Consider the following 26,784-nt stretch of genomic DNA (forward strand, 5'->3'; position numbering starts at 1 on the left):
TTCTCCTAATCTTCTTCAATCACCTCTCCAATAAGAACATTTAATAGAGTACTAAAAGGGTCAAGCGCCTCTCAAATAAGAACATTTATTAGAATACTAAAAGGGTTAGATTAATTATGTGCGTGTGTATGTGTGTGTTTAGCTGCCAAATCACTATAAGCTCTATATGGCAGTAATCAATATTGAGTTAATTGACATCAAAGAGATTTGGAAGGGAATTTCTTTTTTTATATGCTTAAAATGGCCAAGCCAAGACATTCCCTTAGCCCTCCTCCTACACGGATACTTTTACTAAAGATACTAGGAAAAAGAAGAATAAATAGGCCCAATTTTGAAGAAATGTGATCATTACATTCTAGACACAACAATTCCAAGTTAGTAACTTGAAAAAAATGGAGCTCAAACAAGGTACTTGAAACTCGATGTAAGTGAAGAGTGCTTAAATGTTTGAAAACTCAACATAAAAGCCAAAATAAGTTGACTTAATGCAAGATTGAACTTCTATTAACTAGGCTTGAAAATGAATTTGGGGGTCCTCGCAGGAAAATGCCTTTGAAACCTCTTAACATCTAGACGTCTCCATTGTTTAAATGTTTTCACCAAAATGGGATTGAAGACAACTGTAATGAGAAACTGCCAAAACCCAAATGACCTAACAAATTGTCAAAATCATGCATATTGTTGGATTCACTAGATGGTGAGGATTAATTAAATGTTTAAAGATTTGGATTTAGGATTAACCCTGGCTTAAACATAGGAGATAGCCTTATTTCATGGAGATACATGTGGAGGTAGGAAACAAAGGCAAATATTCAACACTTGACAACCTTGTATTACATAAGGTGCTAGCATTTTGAATAAATGTTAAAGATAAATGCAGAGGTAGTAGATGAAGGCTCAAAGACCAACACTTGCCAACCATATAACATGGAAGTCATTAGCTAGGAAAGATATAGTGCAAAAATAGTTAATGACATTTCAACATTATTTTATTTATTTATTTTTATTAACAAGGATATAAATTTAGACATCCTCATTCATATATATATATATATATATATATATATATGTGTGTGTGTGTGTGTGTGTGTGTGTATATAGACATGTTTTGGTCTTACATAGACAATAAGGTTCAAATACATTACAAGAAATATTCATTATGAGCTCAACATGTCACATGAAGGAATTCAACTCAAGTGAGGAGAATTGAACCCATGTGGGGAGGATAACAACATTTTCCCGACCACCCTAGCTAAACCTAATTGAATCTATCTTTTTATTTATCTAGTGAAACTTTAATTATCTTGTGTTATGAGTACAATACTTTCAATATAACAAAAAGTAATACACCAAAGTGGAAACAATAGTCCCTTGCCATAAGCATTGGACACTAACAATGAGAATAGGGGTTTGATGATGTCTAAGATATATGAAACATTCTCATTTTTAACATTTTTTAATGATATATTTTTATATGGGAGGTGATTTTTAGGTAATTCTTTAAGGATTAATATAAATATGTGTTAAGTTCACATTTGTTAGGTACAAGGAGACCAAGAAAATATAAGATGGTAATTGGCCTTGATATGACACTTTATTAACATTATGTATCATATGATTAATAAGATTAGTTTTAATATAACAAAAAGTAATACAACAAAATGGAAACAATAGTCCCTTGTCGTAAGCATTGGAGACTAACAATGAGCAAAGCGATTTTGATAATGTCTAAGATATATGAAACATTCTCATTTTAAACCTTTTTAATGATATATTTTATTATGGGAGGTAGTATTTAAGTAATTCTTGAAGGATTAATATAAATATAGGTTAAGTCCATATTTGTTAAGTACATGGAAATGTAAGATGGAAATTGGCCTTGATATGTGGTGACACTTTATTAACAATAAAATCAATTTCATTATAACAAAAAGTAATACAACAAAGTGGAAACAATAGTCCTTTACCATAAGCATTGGAGACTAACATTCAGCAAAAACCTTGATGATCTAACCTTTTTTAATGATATATTTTTATATGGGAAACATTTTTCTAGGTGATTTTTCAAGGATTAATATAAATATATGTTGAGTTCACATTTGTTAGGTACCAAGAATGGGAATTGACTTTGATATGTGATGACACTTTATTAACATCATGTATCATACTATTAATAAGATCAATGTTAAGCATAAAATAAAGTAAAATTATCTCTTATATATATATAAGTAATGTTTAAATAATAACGTTCAAATCCATGGCAAGAAATATTCACTATGAGTTTAATATGTCATTCATATATATATATATGGTTCATGTTTAGATAACAATGCTTAAACACATTATAAAGAATATTCATTATGAACTCAATATATCACATGTAGAAATTAAACCTTACGGAGATAATGAGATGTTCCCAACCACTCTAACTAAACCTAATTAACTCCTCTCTCCACACATATACATACAACAAACTATATATAACAAAATGAAAATGACAAGTTAAAAACTAATAATAAGCAAAAACTTTTTGATGATATCTAAAATATATTTTAAAATGATATATTTTTAGATATAAGACATTCTTTAAGTAATTCTTTAAAAATTAATATAAATATATGTTAATTCCACATTTATGTAAAAAACTAAAAAAATATAAAATGGTGATTGGCCACCTATAGTAGCACTTTACTGATGTTAATAAAATAAATATGATGTATAAAACAAAAAATCCATTTTTTTTCACACATTAAAATTTATTTACTTTAATATTTTAAAAAAATTATAAATTTTAACAAATTGTTAATTAAATTTAATTCAAAAATTAATTAATTTTTCATTTATTAACTTCACGTATATTACCATTTAGTTAAATTATAAATTTAATTTTTCATTTATATTACCATCTATGACTTCACATTTTTATTTTCATTTCCAAAACAAATTTAAGCACACAGGTACATTAATATGCCAGCATGGCTTCAAGCTTTCAGCTTTCTACATAGGGAAAAAAAGGAAAAATAAAAGTAACGGTTACAAAACTTATGTTTCATTTGGATTTTATTGCAATCCCGGTTTGAATATTATTGTTCAGATTTGGTCGAGGATTTATCTAGGAAATCACATTAAAGATTTGTAAAATGATGATACGTATAACAAATGATAAGAATCAATAAATATGTAAATGATATAATTTTTTTAAATATTCATTAATATATATTTAAAAATATATAAATAATTTTAAAATAAAATAAAAATAATTTAATATATAAAATTATAATAAATATAAAATTGTTTATAAAAATTTATGTTATATTTACAAATATAAAAATAAATATAAAATTGTTTATAAAAATTTATGTTATATTTAAAAATATAAAAATACTTTTAAAATAAAATAAAAATAATTTAATATATAAAATTATAATAAATATAAAATTGTTTATAAAAATTTATGTTATATTTTTTTGGTTGGTTTGATTTATAGGGATTTGAATTTTTAATTTCACATTTTAACATGGCAATCACTAACTAAATTCTTCGTAACATAATAATAGCCAATTAAAGTGTTTCTCATGACACAAATTAAATTATAAATAAGATAAAAAATAAAATGTTATTAAAATGTATATAATTTCATTAAAACCAATAAGAGACAATGAAGATGTCTTCCGGATTGATGACATTGTTAGTATTTGGTCGATGTTTAATGTGGTCATCCTTAAGATAATGGTGAAAAAATCAATCTACCAAAAGATTAAATATCATAGATGCATCTGGGTCAAGAGTTAGATATTGTTTTCTTTTATTCATAGAGGTTGAAAGAGCCTTTTGACCTAATATTGTTTTATTGGCTTTTTTGTCCATAAATATTGAAAGAGACTTTTCACTTAAAATTGTTTTACTGGCTTTCTTGTTCATAGAAGTTGAAAGGGTCTTTGACCTAAAATTGTTTCATTGGTTTTTTTGTTTATAAATTCTTCATTTATATATTTATATATTTAGTTAATAAATATATAATTTGTTTATTTTATCTTACACCTAATATAACTAATTTTTATATATCTATATGTAAAATTTATTTATTTATTATTATATTATAATTTATTTTTTATTTATAATTTTATAATTAAATAATTTATTATTATTCTATAATTCTTTATCTATCTTACACCTAATATAACTAAAAATGATACCATTTAATTTTATTTTTTCATTAAATAAAATATTTTATACTTTTATATTCATTAATATATAATTTATTATTAATTTATATTTCTTCATTGATTTATTTATAAATAATTTATTATTATTTTATAATTCTTCATATGTTTATAGTTTTATCTCACACCGAATATAACTAATTTTATACATTTATATATAAATTTATATATATTGATTTAATTATTATATTTAATTTAATTTTTATCTATTTTTTACCTAATATATCTGAATTGGACCTTGCTCCCTTAGTTAGGTAACCGTTGGTGTCTCTGCTCTAGCTATTTAAACAGGCGAAGCTGGATCTGTTTTTCAACTTGTCCTGACGATGAACCACACTAGTTGGTTCGAAACGCGTCGACAAAAGATTGATTATGTGATTTTGCCGAAGATTTTCTAAACAAAGTAGAAAAGGTCTTTTGACGTAAAATTGCTTTTGATGACTTAAGAAGTAATTTTTCTTAAAAAGGAATTAAGTTAAAAATCTAAAACTGAAGAACATGAATAAACTAATCTAGACCCATCTTAAATATGGATATACCAAGTGTGGGGAGGGATCAAGTCCGGAGTTAAAATGGATTTAAGTTGGTGCTACTGCATTCCATAATGGATTTCCTCAAGCCTTTAAATATATTTCATCATAACAAATATCACGGGCTTGTAAACCACTATCAATAAACCCCTCAAATGATTATCTCAAACTTATCTTAATACTTATTATTTTTTAATTTAATTTTGTTTTAAATATTTGAGTGAGTCAACATTACATTACATTATATAACTTTTTACAACATCACTCCTATACTGAGCTCTAGAGTGGCCTAGATCCATCTTAAATCCAAATCTACCAAGTGTAGAGACGTATAAGTCCGGAGTTAATCCATCCAAATCTACCAAACATCTAGAGGTATAAGTCTGGAGTTAATATGGATAAGTTGGTACTCTTGCATTCCATAATGGATTTTCTCAGGCCTTTAAATATACTTCATTATAACAAATAACAGGGCTATGCAATACCATGGGCATGTAAACCACCATCTGTAAATCCATCAAATGAATAATTCAAACTTATATATAATTATTATTTTTTAATTTTAATTTTATTTTAAATAATTTGATTGACTCAACATAACATAACATTACATTAAATAACACACTACATGACATTTTGCAACATTATTGGCCTAGATCCATCTTAAATCCAAATCTACCAAGTGTCGAGAGGTATAAGTCCGGAGTTAATCCATCCAAATCTACCAAACATCTAGAGGTATAAGTCTGGAGTTAATATGGATAAATTGGTACTCTTGCATTCCATAATGGATTTTCCCAAGCCTTTAAATAGACTTCATTATAACAAATAACATGGGCTATGCAATACCATGGGCATGTAAACCACTATATGTAAATCCATCAAATGACTAATTCAAATTTATATATAGATATTATTTTTTAATTTTAATTTTATTTTAAATAATTTGATCGACTCAACATAACAGTACATTACATTACATAACACACTACATAACAATTACATTATTATTATATTGGGTTGTAACGAGCTTCTCACTAATAAATTATTCAAAATAAAAAAAATAATGCTTTAATTCAAGCTTATATGATCCATAATTTATTTTACAAAAAATATTTCAGTAAAAATTACATAGGAGAAAATATTTTTGGTAAAATAAAAAAATAAATTAAAAACCAAAAATTAAATAAATTAAAAACCCAAAATTTAAAAACATGACTAAATAAACTACCACAAAATATTTAAAATAAAAAAATAAATTAATAACCCAAAATTCAAAAACATATATAAATAAACCATTAATAACCATTCAAAATAATATGATTTTAAATAATAGCAATGAATTAAACCACATTGTATACATTAATAACTAAATTAAATAAAATTTTCCGCTTATAAATAAAATAAAATTACACTATTCTAGTATTATTCTCATGCTTGCCTCTAAACTAAGTTGAATTCATTATTATTCTGTCTTTATATTGCCCCTTTATGAGCTTGGAAAAACCTGATGAAAATTATTAATCGTTAATGAAATAGTTTACATCTAATTACAATGTTAATTTAAAATAAAAATAATATTTCTTTTAATGTCAAAATTGTTAAATTAAATGTTTTTATAGGTTAGTTTCAAGATGGTGAAACATTATTTACTGTACGTAGAATTTAATAATTTAAATAACTTAGGGAATGGGATAAGAGATGCCCCTAACATTTTCATTCAATCGAAATTCTCTTGATTCTAATTTTATTATTTGATTTGGAGAAGAATTTTTATTAAATCTAATTTTATTAAACAAAGTACTATTCTTAAATATCATGCCTATCATCCCTATGGAATTTTAAAATTGAGAAAAAAATTCACTTATGCAATGGGGTACTTTCATCATTAAATGAAGCTTGGCATACTTCGTGGCAGAGTTCAACGGTGGGTCCCTGAGTCATAAGTCGGTGCACTTTTATTTAAAGCAAAACAATATAATAAATTATGCACTTTATTCAAAATTCAAAAGATGTAAACAATTTCCAAATAAGTACCAAAATCTCTCATTTTCTTTTTTGAACGGAACAAAAAATCACCAAAATCTCTTATGATGTACGCACAAGTGTTATGTTTAAATATAGTGAAATTGAAATTTGGATTGTTGAAAGATGACACTGTTATGAAACTATATAACTTTATTTCATAATAGGTTTAGGTTAGGGAATCAATTTTTTATCAACAACTAAATTAATATATCCATTGACCCAATTTTTGGGAAAAAATAATATATCCATTGAAGCTGAAATTATGGCAATCTAGGTGAGTTCGTTTTATGCTCACTGTTGTAATTAATAGAGATGGAATAAAAATCAAAATCTTTATGAATTTTGTTGAGATTCTAAACTTATTAATTCTCTATTATCTAAAAAAATTAATAATAGTATTTAAAAAAATAGTAACAATGCTTATTGAATAGTTTATATTTTAATTTTGAATTAAAATCATTATTATTTAAATAAATCTATTCAATATATTTAAAAATCTCAAAACACTTAACTTATACAATTTTAACAATTAAAAAATTATTTTATTATTTTATTATTAAATTTAAATTTAATAAAAACCTTAGCATACAATCATCATATATTCACACTTAAAAAAATATATTATACTGTAAACTATAAACAAAATATAATGTAATAAGATAATCAAATGTAATTGGGCTAAGATAAATAAAATATATTCGAATTTAGTAAGGCAGGTGAATAAAATTACTTCAATCTGACCATTTTTTTATTATAAAATTAAGTAAATATATAAATTTTCAAAATTTTTACAAACTAGTTATTTGTTGTGAACCTCATAGATTTAAGTTGTCTAAAACCAATTTGTATTCCAACAAAACTCTCTTTTAAAATTATAACATTATCTTTGGTTAAAAAAAGAAAAACCCCCTTTAAAATTATCCTTCGAAAAAAAAGCAAGGGAAAAAAAAAATCTTTGGATATATATATATATATATATATATATATATAATCTCTGAAATAGAGGCGATAGAGGGGGAATTGAGCAATTGAGCCGATCACCGAGAAAAGAGAATATTTGCATCTATTTGTAGTGCAACAATTAGTACAAGAATAATTGCACATTCTATATATCTCTTATTCATCTCTGAAGTTCCTAAATTACGTCAAAGTATAGCCTATAGATACCAGTTGAAAATAATTAAATTCTAAGAATAACAAATGTTGTAATACTTGACTCCAGATATAGGCCCAGACTAATGGATGAGGAAGCCCAATTCAAAATTTGAAACCACTTCTTACACCTACCTAAAATATTAGCGAATCTAGAATTCAACTTTGATACAATGACAAATCCCAATCTCTTAACAATTTGGGCAATTTATATTGGATTTACAGAGAAAATACTGGGGTGTGAATAAGAATGTTGATTTGGAGGTTACATATATTTTTAGGTAATTCATTAAAAATATAGTAACCTATCCAAATGGTGGAAATAATCTTATCCAGGGGAGCTAAACCCATAATCTTCAAATCATCTGGACTCCTTTTCCACTTCCATTTAGCCTAATATTTCTATTATAAAACCAAAAAAAAGAAAGAAACAATAACCCAAAAAGAAAAGAAATAGTGATAATTAGAAGAAAAAAATTATATTTAATTTCATTTATATGAAAATCCAGTAATATTAAAATTTCACATCCACCTTTGAATGGATTATTTTATTTTATATTGATATGGATTTTATATATTATGTTTTAATAGAAAATTAAAAATTAACAATTTTCTAATAAAATTTATTAGATCACAAATCATTTACAAAATCAAGATTAATATTATTTTTTTTAAGGTTTTTTCACAAAAAGTTTTTTAGAAAATCATAAAATTAAATAAAAGGGAAATAAAACTAAAAACAAATAGCAACTATTAAATTAAGAAGTTACTAAAAAGCTCATAATAAGACCTCAACCAATCAATTTACAAATAAATAAATTTAAATAATAATAAATAATAATAAAAATTGATTTCCTAATGTTAAACTATAGATAAACGACAATTTTGTTATACCATGCCTGCGGCATGTATAATAAGATATTATTATATTATTACTTGAATAGAGTTATTAGTTTTTAGCCCATGGGCAATTTAATTAGCTATTAGTGTTATGAATTATTATGTAAATCATGTGATTCAAGGTTACAATCTCGTGTGAGTCAAACCATCTAAAAAAAGAGATTGCACGAGAGGCACTCTACAACCCAATTTGGGGTAGATGTGTAGGTGTTAGATGTGTAAGAGTTAGACATTAGATGTGTAGGAGTTAAATATGTGAATACAAATATTTTGATTTTTTTTTAAATTAATAATTAAAATAAAATTGAGATAAAATAGTGAATTTACGGGAGGTTTTTGGTTTTTCCCATGATTTTCTTCTCAAATGGTCAAATTACATAAAAAATAAAATAAAATAAATAATTAATAATTAATAATTTTGATAAAATTGTAAAATTATGGATAGAGGTTTTTGGGCTCTAGGTTTTCATAACTCGTGGTTTTGTCCATAGTATTCTTTTCTACTGGTCAAATTACATTATAAAACAATTAAAATTTAAAAAACAAAATAATAATAATAAAACTGAGATAAAATAGTAAATTTACGGATAGAGGTTTTTAGGCTTTTGGTTTTCACAACCCATGGTTTTTCCCATGGTATTCTTATCTAATGTAGCCCATTTAAAGGTATCCTTCACTAATGTGAGACAATAAAAGCTTTTAACTAGATCAATATAAATCCTAATTTCCACGACAAATATCATAGCCTGAACAATTTTCATATCCGATTTGGCAAAGAAAGCCACTCAATAAAGAAAACGCTACACAAAGACTTTATAGCTCTGTGAATGCATGTCTTCCAGGTAAAACTTGGAAAAAATAACCATGTTCACTTTGTTATGGTCGAAGATTATATTTTTTCTTCAGGTTATTTTGTATGTTATTCATTTTATTTTATATGCTTGAAATTTTAATCTTGATTATGAATATAAATGTAAAAAAAAAATAAAAAAATTGGTGCATGTAGTCCTACATTTTGCTTATATTTTTTCGTCTGCATTAAAATTTATAGGACTTGCTCAATTTAGACTATGTCAATGATTGGTTTTAACCTCCACATGAAAATCACTAGAATGTCTCTTAGATGTTCATACCAACTTAGTTTAGATATAATTGTTACTGATTTTTAATTATTACATCGAATGATAACATTAAAAATAAAATTAAACTAAGGATAGTTAATATCCTCGATGACTCCTATATATATATATATATATCTTGGGTTTTATGGTACAACATAGGAGCTTATTTGGTTTTACGATCTAACAATAAATTTTCAAGTAGTTTGTCTTAACTATAAAACTTATATATCAAACTAGCTCAAATATATCTTAACTTTGGATCTATTAAGCATTGAGAGAGACCAAATCTCTCGATGTGCTAACATCTCCTCAAGTTTTGCACTCAAAAAAGAGGTTTGCACCACGAGAGATTTGATCCCTCTCGGTGTTTGATAGTTCCAAAGTTAAAATGGATCTAGAATGATTAGTACATATTGAAAGTTATAGAAGGACTATAGCCATCCATTGATCATTGATTGCATATTAATTTATTGTTTAATTACTTTTTTTTACATTTATCAATGTTTAAGATAAGAATAATATATCTTTGATTTATATAATAGATTTAAAATTTATTATGTCAATTCTCATTGCACATGAAATTTTGGATTTTTTATATAATAGAGTTAAAATCTATTATATTGATTCCCATTAGAGATGAAATTTTGGATCTTATTGCAAACTTCACATGTCTCAATGTTATATTTTTCATTACAAACTTTGGGTTAAGGTAATTTTCAATTATAATACACAGAATGACATTCATTCAAGTTTGGAGTTAACCAAATTTTGACAAACATATTATTTTACATTAACATCAAGAATAAAAAACTTTATGTGACACCCATTCTACCTTCTAATTTTAATTGTTTGTGAGTCTAATCCACTGCTTCATCACTATTGTCCACAACTTCACTGCTTTTTTCCACCACTTCACCGGTTCTATTCACTGCTTGTTTAAGGCACTTATATTGCTATAGTAGTAATGCAAAGTAATATTGAGATGAAAATCCAATTGTTTAAGTGAATCTTAGATATCTATGGCATTGAAATTATCTCCCCTAGGATGCTATTTCAAGATGCCATTTCTACACAGCAGTTTGCAATCACAAATTCAAGTTATTTGTAGAGAAAGAGGTCAAAGCTAAGTCAAAACTACATAACACCCAACAACAACAAAAAGAATTAAGTAGGTATTATATATCTTGCCTTGTATGCATCTTCAATGGATGGTATTTCCTTTGCTAAAATAAATTTTGGAAAACTAAGTGAATAACATTCTTATCAAGCTTAGAAAGCATTCCTTTCCATTTAAATTGGTCCCTAGTAGATAAATAGTCCAATAAACCTTATTGTTTCCCATTATTTTGTTGAATCCAATGTTATTGATTTCTGATATTACTATGTCACAATGCCATGATGTTTGTAAATAATTTGTATATATCTGGTTATGGTAGTTTAACTGTTGGTTATGAAATTTGTGTTTCTTCATTGCAAGTAAATTTTGGTTATTTTTGCTGCATTAGTAACACAACTTCAGGAGGAAACTGGGTTAGGAATGGTGGATTGTGTAGAAATTTTGAATAATTTAACACATATTCAACAGAGATTATCCTGATCATGTACTATTGCGGAATACATACACAATACATAAGCTCCTCTACGTTGATCATCAATATAGCAGCATCAATAACAATAAAACATCAAGAGCATTCACACATTAACACAGTATGTAACCCGGGGAAAGCATCTCGCTAAAAACCCCACAGTATCTATATATTAATGATTGAGACCATGTAACATTACAAAGTACAATGCTTATCACAAGCAATCCAGTACCAGCTCCACCTGTTACACACAATACAGCTAAGATCTGATCTCCAAATCTATTCCACTGCTTGCCTGCCTCTCCAGCTCAATACCTGCTCAAGAACTGATGAGAATGGTTTACCAAACTCGTATTTCACTTGCAAAGAATCACTCACACTCTGTTGGACGTGAGCACAGGCTACAATTTTTGATATTGGCCAATTCATTGGCATACTCAATCCCTCTGATTGTGCAAATCATCATGCACAACTATAGTCACAACTGATAGCAATCTGATCCTCTAACACCTGTCCCTGCTGAACTGAACATGCATTGACATGCAACTGAGTTAACTGATGTATTCTACAATTGCATTATGAGTTAATAACTTGTGAATTAATTAATAACTAATTCACCCAACTCATCTCTAGTCTATTTGCCAGTTAGACTAAATACAACCAGTTTAATAAAGCTAAACTGAACACAACTCCATCAACTGCACCTCCAGTCCACTAAACTCAACTCACTTGAGTTCTAACTGAAGTCCTGCATGCAAATATTAGTCATCCCATAGGTAACCACGTATTTCCCTCTAGGATCTGCATGTACCACATCCGTAGCTCATCCTGAAGTGCTCCAAGAGAATAAGATCAAGTTTATAGTCCAAATATTATTATGAGACAATAATATTTGACTTTTCTATTTTTGACAGCCAGTCTAAAAATAGACTTTGATCACTCATACTGTGATCACTCACACTGTGGTCACCCATACTGTGATCACTCATACTGTGGTCACCCACACTGTGATCACTCATACTGTGGTCAAAAATAGAACTTGCGCCATAATTTGCCTGTGGGCCCACTTAGTGAAGGTGACTCTTTTCACTAAGCTCCATCATCTTGTTGAAATCTCAACACTCCCTCTCGACAAGATATGGATTATCAGCAACCCCTATCCTGTCTCGGTGGTACTCGAATTTGCTCCTAGTGAGAGCCTTCGTCAGAATATCAACATCCTGATCCTCCGTTGGAATGTATGAAAGCAACATGATCCTCCGCTGCACACAATCTCTGATATGATGGTACCTGATGTCAATATTCTTAGATCTATCATGAAATACAGGATTAGCCGAGAGTTTAATGCAACTCTGGTTATCACAGTAAATCATAGTAGGATCCAAATGAGAACCAAACAAACCAACCAGGATCTTCCTCATCCATATAGCCTCGCATGCAGCCAAACTTGCTGCCATATACTCGGCCTCCGCTGAACTGAGTGCCACGGATCTCTGCTTCCTGTTGTACCAAGAAACTGCTATCGATCCAATAATGAAGACCCCTCCTGATGTGCTCTTTCTGTCCGTTGGGCTCCCTGCCCAATCTGCATCCGTGAAGCCACATGGCTTCACCTCATCCTCTTGTCTGTACCACAAACCATATACCGATGTGCCTCTCAAGTAGCGCAATACATTCTTGCTCGCCTTCCAGAAGAGCTTGGTAGGCTTAACCATAGCTTTTGAAAGCTGGTTAACTGCATAGCATATATCAGGTCGTGTATTGACCAAATACATCAGCGACCCCACCAACTATCGATAAACAGTGGCATCCACTTCTTCTCCCGAAGTGGCATCCTCCTTCCTCCAACCTCCAGGAAGAGGAGTATCAACAGGCTTGCAGCCATGCATGTTGAACTTCTCCAGTATCTCCCGAGCATAATTGTCCTGAGAAACAAACAGTCCACCACTGTGCTGCCATATTTCCAATCCTAGGAAATAGTGAAGGAGGCCCAAGTCCTTCATCTCAAACTCTGTAGCAAGATCCTTCTTGCATGACAGTATCAACAGCTCATCACCCGTTAGAATCAAATCATCAACATACAGTACAATGATAAGCAACTTACCCTCCACCAAAATCTGGTATAGGTTAGGATCCGCCTCACTCTTGGAGAATCCAAGTCCTGTGAAATAGTTGTCTATTCATGTGTACCAAGCACATGGTGCTTGCTTCAACCCATACAGCGCTCTCTTGAGCCTGCACACATGCGACTCGCTGCTGAAGACCTCAAAGCCTTTGGGTTGCTCAATGTACACCTCCTCCTCAATGACTCCGTTGAGGAACGCAGTCTTCACATCCATCTGATGAATGTGCCATCCCATCTGCGCTGAGAGAGAAAGAATCGTCGGTATGGAAGAATACCTTGCGACAGGTGCAAAGGTCTCCTCATAATCGATCCCCTCTATCTGTGAAAAGCCTTGGGCAACAAATCTTGCCTTGTACTTCTCCACACTCCCGTCAGCTGCCTGCATGACCTTGTAGATCCATCTCGAACCCACCACTGATTTCCCTTCTGGTCTAAGAACAATCTCCCATGCACTATTTCTGACAATAGAATCATACTCTTCCACCATGGCGTCTACCCATGCGGGATCCTCCATAGCTTCCTTGAAAGAGGATGGCTCAGTCACAACACACTTGCTCATAAGAGCCATGTATCCAGTGTACCGATCAAATGACTGTCTCTGCCTGCGTTGGGATGTAGGTGGTCCTACAACTTTCTCTGCATCTTGAGCCAGTTGCTCAACTTCTGTCAAGCGCTTTCGCCCTCTGATGGTTGGCGCTGCATGAGTGGTCTCTTCCACTCCATGAACCTCGTCCTGTGGCTGATCCACGTCCTGAAGCTCATCCTTAGGAACTAATAGCTCCTCATCTGCATGCAAGTGTAGCTCCCTCTCAAGCGAACACTTCATGGATTTCTCCTCCTGAAATTTTATATCCCGTCGCACGACAGTTTTACCACTGTCTGGCAAATACACACGATAGTTGTGGGGCGTATCAGTGTACCCCACAAATATCCCAACCTCTGCGGTCGGCTCCAACTTCTTCCTAGCATCCTTCGTCACATGCATGTAAACGTTAGCACCAAAAATCCTCAAATGAGAAAGATCAAGCTTCTTACCAGAATAAGCCTCCTCGGGAGTACTCATGCCAAGTATCCTATGAGGACAACGGTTCTGCACATAAACTGCTGTATTGCATGCTTCCACCCACAAGTGAAGGGGTAGGCCCTGATCATGCAACATTGCCCGTGCAGCACCCACAATCGTTCTGTTCTTCCGCTCAGCTACCCCGTTCTACTGTGGGTTATGGGGAGCTATGAGCTCTCTTCGAATCCCTTCTGCCTTGCAGAAATCCTTGAACTCGTTCGAGATGTATTCACCACCATTATCGCTCCTAAGAGCCTTCACCTTCTTCCCCGACTCCTTCTCGACCAGTGCTTTAAATTCACAGAACTTTGAATATGTCTCGCTCTTCTTCTGCATGAAAAAGATCCAACACTTACGAGAGAAATCATCAACAAAAATCACATAATACCTGTGTTTTGCTGTCGAAGCAACTGAGAAAGGTCCACACACGTCTGTGTGAATTCTCTCAAGGGTCGTCGTGGCGCGACTATCCTTCTCGTGAAAGGTGGCTTTCACAAACTTCCCCAAAGTACACCCCTTGATCTGATCTGACTGCGCAAGTGTGCCTTTAGGAAGCCCTGTAGTGATCTGCTGCAGTATCTTCAAGGCTCCATGGTGAAGGTGACCCAATCTCCTGTGCCACAACTCGCCATCATCCTGGCTCACCAATCCTTCTGCCTTGCCCGCCATTGCTGCGCATCCATCTACATGCAACTGATAAAGGTTCCTCACTCGAACCCCTATCTTCCGGGTCTCACCAGTTGTCTTGCTGTGCAGGAAAGCCTTTCCCTCGCTGAACACAACATCATACCCCTTGTCTTCTAACATCGCCACTGAGATAAGATTCTTCTTCAATCCTGGAACATGCATGACTTCCTTCAGTACGAAGGGTTTACCAGACTCCCTCTCAAAGGAAATGGTACCGATACCGGTCGCACTGTATCTACCATCATCGCCCATCTTGATGTGCACTCCAAGATCTTTGTCCTCCAGATCAGAGAACAAATCTCTATCTCCCGTCATGTGAAAAGACGCACCACTGTCCAAGAACCACACTGATCCCATCACACTTGAAACTAAGCATGCGATCAATGAAAAATCAAGCTCAAACTGTGAGGCTAGAGCCTCTCCTGCTGAAGATCCAACATCCTGCTTGTTCTTCTTCTTCTGCGGACAATTTGTGGCATAGTGTCCGTGCTGGTGACAATGAAAACACTTCACCTTGGACATATCCTGCTTCTTGCCTTTCGCACCAGACTGAGAAGCTTTCTTGCTCTTCCCTTTCTTTTCTTTGGCAGCCAAAGCACAATTCTCTTCATTAGATACCTTTGATGAAGATCCATTCTCACCTTTATTGTTTCTGAGTTTATCCTTGAGCGCCCGGTCGCTCTTGCTTTGGAATAACATTTGCAATCCGCTGAAAGACATTTCAGAAACACTGCTGCAAATTCGATTTCCACCAGCTCAAACTCAACTGCTTCCGATCTAAAATTCGTGAGAACAAAATATTTCTCGTACAGAGATCGATTGTATGGGCATTCACCTGATATCTCACCTTCCAAAGGAAGGATGAATCCAGAGGCTACTTGGCCCGATTACAGACTCTGTCTGAAGAAATAAAATGTAAACACTTTCTGAATAATAGATCCGATGATCAATCCTCGCTTGATATCCTGTAAAAATCTCTTCTACAAATCAAGCTGCTCCGATACCATGTAGAAATTTTGAATAATTTAACACATATTCAACAGAGATTATCCTGATCATGTACTATTGCGGAATACATACACAATACATAAGCTCCTCTATGTTGATCATCAATATAGCAGCATCAATAACAATAAAACATCAAGAGCATTCACACATTAACACAGTATGTAACCCGGGGAAAGCATCTCGCTAAAAACCCCACACTATCTGTATATTAATGATTGAGACCATGTAACATTACAAAGTACAATTCTTATCACAAGCAATCCAGTACCAGCTCCACCTGTTACACACAATATAGCTAAGATCTGATCTCCAAATCTATTCCACTACTTGCCTGCCTCTCCAGCTCAATACCTGCTCAAGAACTGATGAGAATGGTTTACCAAACTCGTATTTCACTTGCAAAGAATCACTCACACTCTGTTGGACGTCAGGCTACAATTCTTGATATTGGCCAATTCATTGGCATACTCAATCCCTCTGATTGTGCAAATCATCATGCACAACTATAGTCACAACTGATAGCAATCTGATCCTCTAACACCTGTCCCTGCTGAACTGAACATGCACTGACATGCAACTGAGTTAACTGATGTATTATATAGTTGCATTATGAGTTAATAACTTGTGAATTAATTAATAACTAATTCACCCAACTCATCTCTAGTCTATTTGCCAGTTAGACTAAATACAACCAGTTTAACAAAGCTAAACTGAACACAACTCCATCAACTGCACCTCCAGTCCACTAAACTCAACTCACTTGAGTTCTAACTGAAGTCCTGCATGCAAATATTAGTCATCCCATAGGTAACCACGTATTTCCCTCTGGGATCTGCATGTACCACATTCGTAGCTCATCCTGAAGTGCTCCAAGAGAATAAGATCAAGTTTATAGTCCAAATATTATTATGAGACAATAATATTTGACTTTTCTATTTTTGACAGCCAGTCTAAAAATAGACTTTGATCACTCATACTGTGATCACTCACACTGTGGTCACCCATACTGTGATCACTCATACTGTGGTCACCCACACTGTGATCACTCATACTGTGGTCAAAAATAGAACTTGCGCCATAATTTGCCTGCGGGCCCACTTAGTAAAGGCGACTCTTTTCACTAAGCTCCATCATCTTGTTGCAATCTCAGCAGGTTGTAAGAAATATCTTACAAGAATTGGTGGGGACCTTTTAAAAGATCAATAGTTTCTAGAGAAGAAAGATTTAGCAACTTGTTGATGGTGCTGGAAATCTGTCAACCAAGGGGGTCTCCTCATTGTGAAGTCCCAATTAGACCTCACATTGTTTGGAATAGGAGCCCCATCTGGAGTATCGGCCGGGTTGCCATATATTCTTATAGATTTGCCATTGCTCTAACTTTCAGCAAGAGAGAGGGATACACATGTACTTCCGAAAGGCGAGTGAGTGTGACTGGTGAGTGTTTGATCGTAGGTGTGTTAGGGTTCTTCTACTGTGGAGGGGAAGAAAGGTGAGCCTCTAATAGAGAGGTAATAGTACCACTCTAGTAGAAACACACACAAACAAGAAGAATCTGTTTAACATCCAACATAATATTCCACAAAGATGTGAGGATCATGTAATCAACTTTATCAAGAATGATCTTTCTAACATCTAGTGGATTATCCCACAAAGATGTGACAATCATAACAACCATTACAACATATTCTCAATATGATAAGCACTAAAATAACCGAAATAGTTCAAATAATTTAGCACAAGTGAAACCAAACATGCACTATAAACATTCATAAAAAAATCTTACAAATATTCATAATCCATGCATGAAGAACATGTTGGCCATCAGGCTTCATATGTTAAGTAAAAGTTCCCAGAAACATGTATATAATGAACACCACTAGCTCCAATAGTGGAGCGTTGGAGCCACTCCTTGCTCCCCAAAAGAACTATTCTGTCTCTCTAATGCCCTGCAGGAGGAGACAAGGTGAAAAATTCCTTTTCTCATACAATGAGGGTGTATATATAACCAATGGGGTGATGCTTCACCTCCCTTGTGACTCTCTGATTACCCTCATGACTATTTGACTTCCTATGACTTTTCAACTTTACATGAATCTTATTCTTCTGTACATGTCCTTTGGACTTCCACTCTACAATACATTTTCAAATAAGAAATTACATAATCCACAAGAATGATGTGTCATATGTTGACTCATGACATGACATGGAATGGCACTACTGACAAGGACTTCTTGATGACATGGCAATGTCAAGCCATTCTTGCTGCTCCTTTGTCTTCAACAAGATATGTGTAATGCCTCATCTTCATGACAGATATGCTTTGTTCTTCATATCCACCCTCCAAAGGGTTGTGAATCTAATGGGGTCTTCACGCGGTCCTGATCTTTGATATTCTATTGTAATCTAGTGTTACTTCGTCTTCTTGCCTGATCATCTTATCTCTTCAACTCCATAGGTGTATTCTAGCATGTCCTCCTTCTCCATCTCCTTCTTCATCATCTTTCCATGGCATGATAGAGTACTTGCATATGCAATCCACTCATGACAAGATGACATCAGTCTGATAAACCCCTAGTCTCAGATGTGCATGATGATCCACTGACTGAGTCGGAAACAAGTGACAAGATGAGGGATAGGCTAAGTGACTACACAATTATGAAACTCAAGTAGTCAGGGGTGAAGCTTGAGACTTAAGACTGTGCAATGTGCAGTTAAAGATGGATTGGGCAAGAAAATTGCACAGTTTTGGGAGTTAGTGAGCCAAGCTGAGGGGTTTTGCACTGTTTAAACCAACTGTGTAGTTTTGGAAGGCAGAGGAGGCTAGGTGATTGTGTAGTTTCATAAATCAGGAACTCAAGGACTGGGATTGAGGTCTGAGACTGCACAATGCATAGTTCAGGCCTGGCTGGAGGGAATGATTGCGTAGTTTTGCAAGCCAAGGCCGGAGGTTGAACACTGAAATTGAAAAATGTGCAATATTGGAAGGACAAGAGGCCAGGTGATTGTGCAGTTGCACAGTTCAGGAGCTCAAGATTAAGGATTGAGGACTAAGACCATGCAGTGCAGAACATTGGCCTAGCTGGAGAGAAATATTGCGTAATTCTGGGACTCAGGGGCTGGGCTTGAGCAATGAGGTTGTGAATTGCGCAGTTCTAGTAGGAAGAGGTTATGCATTGCGTAGTGAAAAGAGACAAGGTTTCTACTTGAGGACTAAGATTGCATAGTGCACAGTTCAGGAGTGTTGGATGAGGCTGAGTTACTTGATCGAGAGTTTTTCCAATTTTGACTAAATGTTGGATCAGTGAGAGGAAGTTGAATAAAAGCAAGAAATGAACATGACCACACACTTAGTTCACTTGACGACACAACACAAAACACACAAAACACATGAACAACATACTTTCCTCAATCTAACAACATTGCGAAAACCCATTCCAAGTGCGACACTAAAGATATACTTTGCGATGACAATGACGACACTTGTGCAACAATGCGTGAAACTTTGGAAATGAGTGCAAAACATGTCTACATGATAAGAAAATCTCATTATCACAAATATTTCCCCATGAAACAAACCAAAACTAGCTTTCATGTGTTGTGTAACACTCCACATGCCAAAAGGCGACATTTACTATATGAAGAGAGAAGGGTGAACGACACTTGCAATATGCAAATGACATTGAAAGTGACATGCATCATACCGAAGATAACATGACATCGATGCTAATTAAAGTGAAAGCAAGAAAAAGTGGCATTCTTAAGCATTAAAACGACACTCGTGAAAGGAGATGTGCACAAAAGCGACAATTTAGAAAACTCACCAAAATAGAAGTAAAAACATAGCCAAAAGTGAGGGACCGTCAATAACAGTGCACATTGACTGTCGACATGGGTTGAACATCACACAAACACTATCTTGATGGATTGTGCTATGCTTGTTCAATCTTGCATAAAATAATATGCTCATGAACTCGTTGCAAACTGAACATGTGTCAGCAAGTGACTTCGACTGATCAAGAAGTGACCATAGAAAAACCGATTGCAAGATCCACTGCATGCTCCAAAATTCAAGTGTAGGTAAAATTTTAGAGGGCTTTTGTCTTAGCGACAACAAAAATGTTGAAAAGAAGTTGGACAGGGTAGTAACTAAAGGTAGATGTAAAATTTAATTTCACAAACAATATATGGGAAAACGAAGTAAATTAGTTTCTTCACAATTCAATATACGAAGCTCAATTGATACTACCACACTAAGGAAAATAAGAAGCATTGAAAGAACAAAATGCATGGGTTCTAAAACTACTAATTTGAATACCGATTTTGCATATTTGAGTGGACTGTAGGAGAATCAAACTCCCCAATCATAATTTGGCAAATATTAAGTTTGAAACAAAATTAGACTAAAAATAGAAATAGTAGGATTAATATAACTTATCAATATTTTGGTGAAGTTGGGCTAAAAGCTTCTCCATTTCCTTGTAATTTTGAATGTAAATTTTGCTATTTATATTGATAGTATCAGGGATGACATTCAGGGATGTGTTTATTGTGGTAGTAGTTATCCAATAGTTATTTTTTGACACTCTAAAGTGTTTTGATGTTCCCAATCCTAGTCAATCGAATGAGAATCAAGTTATTAGTAGTTATAGTATTAGTTTACCTAGAACCAACGAATGATCCCATGGATACATATATTGTGGAGAAACATATTCTTCCCTCATTGCCTTCTTAGATAAATAGATAAGCTCTTGAAAGTGGACATGCAAAAAAATGACCTACCCCAGCAAGATAGAGGCTACATTAGGCTTCAAATAATATAGTTGGTTGAGCCTAGGGTGGATATTTCAGTTTTGGATGCAACAAAAGAAAATGATGAACCAATATTTGTAGAGGAGATATCCCATTGGTAAAAGAGATTCTCACTAGAAAGATATAAAAGGGAAGAACCAAGGTTGATTTAATCTACACCTAAGGAATTTCGTCACATGAATCCTCCATTGAGTAGTTTGCATGCAGGTTTTCAACTGTTGAAGTGGAAAGACAAATGGTGTTCAAGGCCCAACCAACTACAGGCTTTATTCATGGCATTCTCTTCAATACTGAACACCCAATGTGATGACTTAGGAATTTTTCCTTAACATTTTTCTTTGGAAGTCCAACTAGTAAGATAACCCACCCTTTAATGTTCATTCATTTTTTTATCCCCACTCAAGGCATGTTGGCTAAAATCTCTTTCAACTTATTTGTCTTTTAAGGGATAACATTGTCTACATTTGAATTAAATACCCTACTATAATGTATGTAGATGGTGGAATAATCTAGGATGAACTAATAATAAATTAACTACTAGATTGGGAATTTGTGATTGCAATGGAGTTTTCACCTACAACAGAAAACTCATTTTACTTAAAGTGGTTGAGGGTGGTGGTTAAGGCATGGGAGCGGTTGGTTCCCTCTCTTGTAGACCATGCTAACTATTTTCATATCAAGATAGATTGATCTATCAAAATTTTGAAATTTAAAATTTGTGGCTGATTAAATGCATCATGAATTGAAATTAATGCATGAAATAACTACACCACAACATAATTCACTATATGTATAGAAACAAAAATAGAATACTCCATAGTATTGTTAATGAATTCCTAGGACTACCAATCTACAAGCTTATTAGGTTTTAAGGTACATCACTGTCTACATTTGAACTAGATTCCCCTACTACTCCTCATATACTCCCCAAACTTGAGATCGCTTCTCTCCATACTAGTTTGATTCGTAAGGAAGAAAGCCTTTTGAATTAAATTTTGACTTCTTATGGTGGCTACTTCCCTAAGGTTGATATGTCACACTATGAAGGACCAAGTCTACTAGTCTACAAGCTTATTTGGCTTGAAGGACAACACCATTTACATTTACACCAAACTCCTTATACTTTGCAATTACTTCCCAAGGTGCTCTATAATTGCTGACGAAGGGCTAGGATTGTTTCCAAATGTTAGTTTATCACTGCTAATGAAGGGCCAAGACTATAAATATGCAATCTTATTTGGCTTTGAGAGACAACACTCTCTACAGTTGAATTAGACTCCCCTACTACTCATCTTGTACTCTCTCCATCTTAGTTCAATTCATAAAAGGAAGAATTTCCTTTCAAAATGAATTTTAATTGTTTATAGTCGCTACTTCCCCAAGGTTGGGACATCATTTGGCACAATTATTGATGCAATGGAGACTTAGGCCATATACAATGAACATCATTTTAGGCTCAACTCAGTGTGTTCATTTGTGGTATACATACATGTTGGCGCCCATGACATGAGAGATACATGATCATAACATGGGCCATCATTTTGGTTGTAATTGGTGTTTAATTAGATTAAGCAATATGAATTAATTCCTTTAATTGCGTTTTAATTGTGGCTAATATCAATTCATGTGTCACGCTAAATATTATATTTTAGATGTTTGTGTTACACATGCTTCTTGTTAATACATTCTGGATAGTTTGAAAGGGAGGTGTTTAGGTAACAAGCTTGTGTGTTTTTCTATGGTTAGATGTCCCTAAAGATCCTAGCTAACTTCCTCTTGGCTTTCATCCTCATCATCTTCCTATATTTTCTACTTCTCTCCTCAATCAATTTTTTGAATACTCATATTTCAATAGTTTATTTGTGGTGATAGCTACTTTGGTTCAATAATGTTTGCAGGTGAAGTTAATGTTCTAGCTCAAAGCTACACTCTTGTTTCTTTTGAACTCAAAAAATTTATCATCAAATTAGTCTTGGAATGGGCATCGAAATTGTCTCCATAGTTGAATCGAGCATTAGAAATGGTTTGTATTAATCACTTAAATTATCTACGTGTCAACTAAGTAACTTAATTCATTAATCTTAAAGGGGCATAAAGAAGAACTTGAAGAAGATCAATCCACCATTCAGACTACTTCCCATGTAGCTTGCATGCTTTCAATGGAAAATAGGTACATATAATATATGATGTGTGAACAACCTATGTATCTTGATGTTGTTGTTCATCCTCTTTATTTTCCTAGTTTTGGGTGCACTAAACTTGATGAAACTTTATAGTACTTATAATTGAACACTTTGTTTGGGGTAATGGATGATGAATGCTTTAATTCAAGTTATTTGTCAGTTACACTCCATTTCATATATGAGGTATAGTTATCTCACTTGTATATAAGTTTATGCACTCATCACATCACCAAAATTTGGTTTTTTTCTCTAGAATATGTCCATTTTGAAATTGTTAAAATCATAAATTTTTATTGTTCAAATATTTAGATCATAACATGCTTTTATTCTGAGTGTCATTCATTGACTCTGGTTGAAGCATACTTTCAAGTTATGTCAACCTAGTTACCCATAACCATTTGGCCCTCCCTTATGTCAACTCAATGAGATGTACATTTTTCTCCCATCACTAGCATTGGAAATATTCCAATTTTCAAACTTAAATAATTCCAAGTCTAGGGTTGTTAATGGAAAGCTTCCCACATTAATCGATGTAAGTTATTCATCTTTGGCTCTACAAGTAAAACCTTAATTTCTTTAATAATATTATTTATTTATTTTCTATGGAACTTAAATAGAAGGATGTGGGTTTAATGAATTTAAACATAGGCACCTCTAATCCGATAAGGTGGAGATGTTGTAGTGTAAGTAAATGTGTGTAAACATCTAAGTGTTGGCTCAATATGTGGTAGATGTTGTAGTGGTTGTAAATAAGCTTAACATTTAAATGTTGGATTAATATGGGAGAAATGTTATAATGTCCATAAAATAAAGCGTTAGATCAAAAAATAATAATAACAAACCATAGATCCATCTTAACTCTAGAACTACCAAGCACTAAAAGGGATAAAATCTATCAAGATGCAACCCTCTTTTTGAGTGTAAAAATTGAGGAAAGGTTTGCACTTCGAGGAATTTAATTCTTCTTTATGCTTGATAGATCCGAAGTTAAGATGGATCTATGCTAGTTCTTATTAATATTATTTATATTTATATAAATTTTACATTTCTATATATTGATATATTCTTATTTTTTATTTTATTAAAATCTTGATGATACATATAGTTAGATGTTTTATAATTTCTTTAATTTAATTTTTTAATGTGATATATATATATATAGTTAGGAACTAATAATAATGATTCATATTTCATAACATATAATTAATAAATATATGATGAAAATAATATATCTATATATCATCAATAATCTCCATATGGAATTAAAAAATTAAAGTAAAGAAATTATAAATCATCTATCTATATGTATCATCAATATTTTAATCAAATTAAGAATAAGAATATCTCTACATATATAAACGTGAAATTTATATAAATATAAATAATATGATTAAGAACTAGCATAGATCCATCTTATCTTCGGATTTGCCAAGCACATAGAGGAATCAAATTTCTCGAAGTCCAAACCTTCCCTCAAATTCTGCACTCAAAATGAGGTTTGCATATTGATAGATTTGATGCCTCTCGACGCTTAGTAGATCTGGAGTTAAGATGGACCTATGTTGGTTGTAAGAGAAAATATGTGTCTTATCATGTACCATAGCATAACTTCTAGCCATGATATCATTTCAATGTATGGTTCCTTGTATTTATATGCGCCAACCTATTATGAAGATAGGGAAGTAGTTAATACACTTCAAATCAACTTAAAAATATGGTGATTCTCTATACAACATTGCTCACATTGAAGTTTCATTTAGTCTTACGATTCTAATTGCTAATTCCTCTATGATATGAATAAGGTTCTTGGTACTAAATTGGGTTCATTATTGTTCTCTTAATCCATGGCTCCAACTACATATTAGAGATTAAGGGTAATGTTTCTCTTGATATTACTAGAGTGGCTATGTTTCCATGTTTAATTAGAAGATATCAAGACTAAAATTGATACTTTTCAAACAATTTTCACAATGACATTATTGCATATCTAGGATATTTTCGAATTTGATTTGCAACATTCTCACTGGTAATTAAGAAATTCCTCATAAACACGTTTTTAAAAGATAGGTGTGCCATGAGAACATTCAACGATATCTGATCCTAACACAATTCAAGCCCAATCCTTTGTTGTAGGGCCATGCCATTTGATAAATATGGTTGAGGTATCCATTGCATGGCAATCATATCAACAAGGTTAGATATATAACAATATATAAGCACAAAATGGATTTATGCCTTCATCTATAAGGAATATATAATTTTCTTGCTATAAATCTAGTAAGAGAATTTATAATGATACCCAACAAAAGAGGTTTCTAGATTCCGATGGTACTAAATGGGTTCCTGAAGTTTTATTATTTCTAAATCGCTCTTTATTAATGAAAATTACATGGATTTCTTACTAATTCATTGAAGATGTAACTACTACATTGTTATTAATCTTATTACTCTCTTCACGATTATTGTTTCTATTGACAATCATATCATTTTCAATCTATGGGAAAATTGTGTATTAAATATTAGTGTGGGAAACCATGTCGAAGGCATGGCAAGAATTGAGCTTGGTTGAATTGAATTTAGATGTGCAAATCTTTTATGAAAATAACAAAATAGTTAATGGAGACTTTAAACTAACTTGAAAATATTATGATTCTACACAACATTTCCCACAATGAAGTTTCATTTAGTTTTATGGTTATGATTGCTAATTCCTCTATGAATGAACCAAATGATATTTTGCAACAATAGAAACAAGTGTGATGGATAATGAACTTGCATTATATAAGTCTCTTGATGTTTTTTCGACCTAACATAGCAGTAAATAATCCTAATTTTCAATATTGCATGCCAAAAGAACCACATCCAATTCAAATCGAAATCCATAATCCATTACATTCTTGACAGGGACATCCACTGCAGCGCAACTAGTTTATTTTAAAATATTACTAAGCTTGAAATTTTGTCCAATATCCTTATGTTAATCCAAAGAAGTAAATGTGTTAAAATTCAAACTAGGTTTCTCATATAATGTGGATGCCAAATAAGATTTTATTATGGCACCTTTTTTTTTTAAACTTGGATGTTGTCAAGTTCTCCTTTTATCAAATTTTTAGTTTGAGTTTTATTTCTCATCATGCTCCTACATTTGTGCCAATCATCAAAGCTACCCTTGTGTGTACCCCACCACCTTGCGGGCGTAGTGCATAGTGCCCAGTCAAAACCTGGAAGCACTACTTTTCTGGTACCTCCCTCTCAAATGCATCCAAAAATATATTTAAATCATTCAAGCCATCATAAGTGGGAATATTTCTTACCTCTGACGACACACAACACAATGACCGGGTCATCATGTTACAACTCAGTGTGGTC

Source organism: Pinus tabuliformis, chromosome 6 (assembly GCF_031772625.1).
Source record: "Pinus tabuliformis cultivar Carrire ecotype Pingquan chromosome 6, CPIR1, whole genome shotgun sequence".
Classification (NCBI taxonomy): Eukaryota; Viridiplantae; Streptophyta; class Pinopsida; order Pinales; family Pinaceae; genus Pinus; species Pinus tabuliformis.